Consider the following 6058-nt stretch of genomic DNA (forward strand, 5'->3'; position numbering starts at 1 on the left):
CATATATCCCAGCTTTTTGTTAATATCTCCATGTAAAGCACCTCATCTCATCTGTAAAGTGCAGTCCAATACCTAAATCCCCTAGGTCTGGAAAAGTGCTTTATTTAAAACAAACAGAGAGTTAGTGTACAGCATATGTGCTTCCACTGGAAACACAATGCATGAAACAGATAACAGAACAATAGCCAAGGGTCTTCTTATAGACTGCTGTAATGAATCTTAGCATCAGACCTGTGGAAATAATCCAAGGTAGAACATAGCTCTAAGCATAGGTTATTTTCAGCATTTTACATAGGAGTTGTTTCTCCCCTGCAAAGTTACCCTTCTTCTCAGAGGAAGCTGCTTCCCTCCGATGTAAAACCAAGAAAGGGGCCGTGCTTCATGTGGTTTGGTTTTTCCCAAATTTAGCTGCTTTCTAGGTGGAGTTTATAACCAGAGGATATAAAAAGTTACTCATTTAAAAGTGTCATTCACTCAGTCTCCCATTTTGTATTTTGTCAAATGGCTGTATTACAGAGAAACATTGACTAATACAAGTGTCAGGTTTCAGAGTAGCAGCCGTGTTAGTCTGTATTCGCAAAAAGAAAAGGAGTACTTGTGGCACCTTAGAGACTAATGCATCCGATGAAGTGAGCTGTAGCTCACGAAAGCTTATGCTCTAATAAATTTGTTAGTCTCTAAGGTGCCACAAGTACTCCTTTTCTTAATACAAGTGTGACCTTTGTCTTCCTTCAATTGTTGCTTTGGAAGAAAGAAATGTTACTGCTTATACCTATGGAAAAGACAAGAAGAAAACATAGGACTTCTGTTTTGTTCAGATCACTCCCCAGCAGAGATAACATTGTCCTGCTTTTGAGAGTTTTGAACTAAATGAGAAATAAAGGGAGAAGAATAAAAGTCCATAACAAAAGCATTCACTTTGAAATATCAGAAGTTTAGGTTTCATGTTCTATGATGCTGTTGCTGGACAGGCATAAAGTTACTGTTAAAAATCGATGAAGAGAAGCAGATTAAAAGTTATCACTAATCTGATGTTCCAGTTGAATCTCATGTGTTTTTGTTGTGAAAGATAGGATATTAGAACTTGGGCTCTGGATCTCAATAGAGATAGCAGCTAAAAGCTGTACTGATTTATTATGACGCCTTACAATAGCTTAGTAAAAGTAGCATGTATTGTAAGTTCTATGTTGTACACAATGTAAGAATTTTTTTCCTTTTGCGTTGTAAGAGTATTCTGTGCAAACACCGTAAGCACCGAAAGCTCCCCCCGCTCCCCAAATGAAAGTGGCTTTGAAAAATATTAAAAGACTATTGAATATTAATTTAGCAGATTGGGGGAAATCAGCACATCAGAAGGCAGCCTGCAACTTGTAAAATAAGCCCTGGTGTGCCCTTCCAATCAAACAGAGCCCTATAAAAGTAAAACGCTGCCCCAAATTATTTCTGTGCGAGAGGACATTAAATAAACATCTAGAAAATTATCTGGTAAGATTGTGATACAAGAGACCAGTTCCTAGACAGTCTACGCAGACTGCTGCCCAAGTGGGAGGGAGAAGAGGGCAGCATCTGTATCAAATAATCATAGTCACATTGCATTCTGTGTCTTATCCTGCTAAGTTAGTAAAAGCAGAACCTATTAAATTAGTAGTGATTTATAAATAGTACATGGGCTAGCCACAGACATTGGGCACATTTCTATCGTAACATCCATATAGCTCCACTGGAGGCACGGAAGTTGCATGCAGTGAGAGCAGAATTTGATCCACTGTTCTCAGATTAAAACATGTTTGGGCAAAGGACCTCTCCAGGGCCAATGCAGAGAGACTATAGTCAAAGCTGTTGTGAAGCAAGGACTTCTTTGTACAGCATAAAGGGACATGTATCACTAAGTTCCTCTCCAGAGGCACTCACAGGGACCAAAATGGGGCCTTTGCAGTCTCTGGTCTGCAGTATCCAGGCATTCCACCACACTACTGCAGTCATAAGAAACAGCCCTCCAGCTGAGTCCCAGATACCATGCCGTTCCTGGGTTGTCAATAAACACAAGTGAACTGTCCCACAGGCACAGTAGGGCTCCTAGTTAGCCCATGAGCCAGGTTGGAGCAACAGCTTGTCTCAAACAATAGTGCCACAATAGTGGTTTAGCATCAGGCCTTCCCTTCCTTCAAGGAGGGAGCCCTCAAGGCAGCAGTTACTCAAGATACCTTTGCTTTCAGCCTGCCCTTCTCCAGGTACTGAAGTCTAGAAGTCTGTTCTCCTCTGTCTGCCCCCACCTGTGCTGTAAAAAGAAAAGGAGTACTTGTGGCACTTTAGAGACTAACAAATTTATTAGAACATAAGCTTTCATGAGCTACAGCTCACTTCATCGGATGCATTTGGTGGTGTGTTTGCTTTTCTAAGTGTAACATCTTTCACTGGTGTGTCTTCAACCCTGTGTTACCTAGTGTAGGGAGTTATATAACCATCACAGGGGTCTCTGGGCCATCAGAGAATTATTTTTTAGGAAAGAGATTACTGCATCTGCTGCTACCAAAATCCAGTGGCCTTAACATGCTGTCTGAGTGGCAGGAAGAGGCCACACTGATGCCCCATGCCCTGGCTTTGGTTTGTGATACATTTTGTTTCCTCAACATATAAAGATGTAGTTCACCCTCATAAAAGTAGTAGTTTTAAATGTTTACATTATGGTAGTGCCTAGAAGTCCCAGTCAGGCTTGAGGGCCCATTGTGCTGGGTGCTGTACAAACACAGACAAGCATTAGTTCCTGCTTTGTGGGTGAAGTGAATTTCACTCGGAACAGGAAAAAAAATGCTTATTAAATCAGAAAGGTATAACTTTTCCCACAGGTTTCTATATTATATTACAGCATGCTGTTAGCAGTCACAAGTAGCATTAGAAAAGGCAATACAGTACATGCTGGTGAGAAGTGTTCAGTCAAGTTAAAGAATGGTGAGTTTTTACACGAATAGAATGCTGAATGTGAAATTACACAAGCCACACTACAGAGGGCAGAATTGCATTGAGCAAAATATCTCCTGTTCAGTCTTGTGTTTAGTCACTTTATAAAAACAGCTTGATACAGACTTTTTTAGAAAAGGAGACTCCGTTTCTAAAACTAAACATGACATTTTAAATTAAAACTCACTAAGGCTTCTTAGCTTTGCTTCCTGATATAGAGGAATTACAGGTGTGTCATCCGATCCCTGCAGCCCCTATAAATCAAAGAAACATACACCTCTTCCTTTACCATCTTCGACATAAGAAAATAACACAGTTTTCTTTCTGTGTTGTCTCACAGAATTTACGTCTCCCCCCCCCCAAATTAATCTTCACTTGAGGCACAATCAATCAGTAGATTATGTAGTATTTATGTAATTTAGGAACTCAGAATATGCAATAACACATGTACACACTGTGTGGTCCAATATATAGAAACCGGGCACGTCTTAAAGAGACAACAAAAAGGCCAGAATTTAGCACCAATAATGAAGTTGCATTAATTCATATAAAAAACAATTTATAAAGCAGTTTGAGACGTTATGTGGGAGTCAGACTAATTGAAGGGCAGAATATGAAAGCCAGGTTTTTTTTAGAAAGCAATAATCTGAGCTTTTATGCCGTGCAGCATCATGTACGTGATCTAATGGACTGTATTTAATAAGTTCTCCAATTTACTAAATTACTGTGGACTGTATTTAGTAAGTTCTCCAACTTACTAAATTACTGTAACAAGGGCAAATGCTGTCTTCAGGTGCACTAACAAAACCCTACTGAAGAAGACTTTGTGTATAAAGCAAGTATGGAAGTAAATGTGCTTGCATTAAATAAAGGGCATAATTTGGTCCTTATCTTCAATATCAGAGCGAAACTAGCTACATTTCCTATCTCAAATTTCTTTCACACTTGATATTTATCTCCCTCTAGCAGAGTGTATAATACAGCTGAGCTTTTGGTAAAGGGCAGGTTTGAATATTACATTTTAAAGTTGATCAAATTGACTAGAATGACCACAGCTGTTAGGCAAGTGGCATGAATGCTTTTGTCTGCAACACTAAGAGTTATTGCAATAAGATAGCAAAAAGCAGGATGGAAAGATCTACATTATTTGAATAAGCAAGATATTTATATAAAATCCTGAGACTTTGTTATCCTCTCAGATGCATGTTTGCTAGACTCACGTTGAATTGCACTCCTAGTGAATACACTCCGACTAACAGTTGTCTCAATTAGAACTCATTTCAGGTTCCTTGGTAAATCATTAAATGTGAAGATATGGGGACAAATTCACAGAGGGCGCAAGCTAGTCCCTCTCCAGTGGAGTTATGTCAGTTTATAACAGTAGTAAGTGTTTTGGGCTACATTAAGTAATGGAATACCGCTAAGTACTGGGACAAATTTGTCCAGACTATAATTCCATAAATCTCTGCCTGTTTCTCCATCTGTAGAATGGGGACAGTGGTCTAGATTTATCTCTGATGGACCTCCATTGACTTAAGATGCACAGGTAATCCATGCCTGCTTGGTGTGGTGCTCTGTCCCCTTCTAGTGACACGTAGACCATCTAGAGATTGATGAATCTGCTACAGCCTCAACTAAAAGGAATGTGGCTTTTAGCTCAGACAGTAGAGCAGTGGTCCCCAACCTTTCTTGCTATTCCCAAAAGACTGTGGCGGGCGCCGGACACCCCACTGCCGAAATGCCGCTGCTGGTTAAGAAGCAGCGCCGCCGCCGAGAAACTGCAACACTTCTCGACGGCAGGCGGGTGTCCTGAGGGCACTGCGTTGGGGACCCCTGCAGTAGAGGCTCATATGCTAAGCTTCAGAGGTCACAGGTTCGACCCTGCCTGCCGATGAGCAGGATCTGTTGGGGTTACACACAGTCCAACACATGGACTGTAACCATGGGAGTCTTATGAACACTGCTGCTTAGGTGGTGGAACCCCTTTCCATAGAAGGTGCAGGGATTCCCCATGGATGGTCTCCTCCATGTATAGAGCATGATCTGTCCAGTGGAACTGAAATGCAGAAGAAACTGGTCACATCCTCAGGGGAGGATTAGCTGGGTCAAAGGTTGGCCTGTCCTTATAGGACAGCATCCCAAGACTGGCATGCCTCCTTCTAGTACTTCCTTTAAAATTTGTAAGAGATAAAGACATACCATAACAGTCTGAAGTACTTTTCGGGAAGCACTTAAAAAAAAAAAAGTAATGAGCTATAATCAGTTTTAGTCACCTACTTACCCACCCATCACCCACTGATGGATTTATAATAGTAATCAACGTCAATGTACTTTTTCTTCATTTGTTTAGAGTTTAACTATAATGAGACTGAAACCCTTTCAGCTTTGGAGCCAATTCCAAAGAATTAGTTACAAGGACAGTTTTGGACTGTAAGGGCCAACACAGCAGAATCTTTCTGTCAGTGCACAAACATTTATAGAAATTAGTAAAAAGAAAAGGAGTACTTGTGGCACCTTAGAGACTAACAAATTTATTTGAGCATAAGCTTTCCTGAGCTACAGCTCACTTCATCAGATGCATTCCGATAGAAAATTAGTGTTTGTTTTCAGGGTCAAGGTGAGCTAACTACTGAAAGGTAGTGAGAGATTCATGATGTGTTCCTGAAGACAATCAAACACTGCTTAAAGGCTAGCAGTGTGGCCTTTAATGTAAGACAATATAACACAGATGAGGCATTTAACTAGTTGCATTGAATATAAGTCTTTCAGCTAATATAGAAACCTTAGGGGCATTCTGCAATTAGTCTGTATTCAGAACACTGGATTTTTATTTCACACTGATGTAACTGTCCATCACAGGAAAGAAGATTCCCAACATCTGACTTGGCAAAGCTACTACAGGCAGGAAAATTGCATCTGTATTAGACTCAGTATTTTCAGGATGCTAGTAAGTAGGAATATATGAATTGCCCTATGCACTGGACTAGTTGTCCACCTATTACAGTACCTTATCACAGAGAGGCCAGATGCAAGAAATACTGCTCTACTTTGCACCTCCTTTTCATCTTCCTTAGATGCTCTGTTCCTCAATGTAAACCCC

This window comes from Dermochelys coriacea, chromosome 2 (genome assembly GCF_009764565.3).
Source record: "Dermochelys coriacea isolate rDerCor1 chromosome 2, rDerCor1.pri.v4, whole genome shotgun sequence".
NCBI classification, from domain to species: Eukaryota; Metazoa; Chordata; order Testudines; family Dermochelyidae; genus Dermochelys; species Dermochelys coriacea.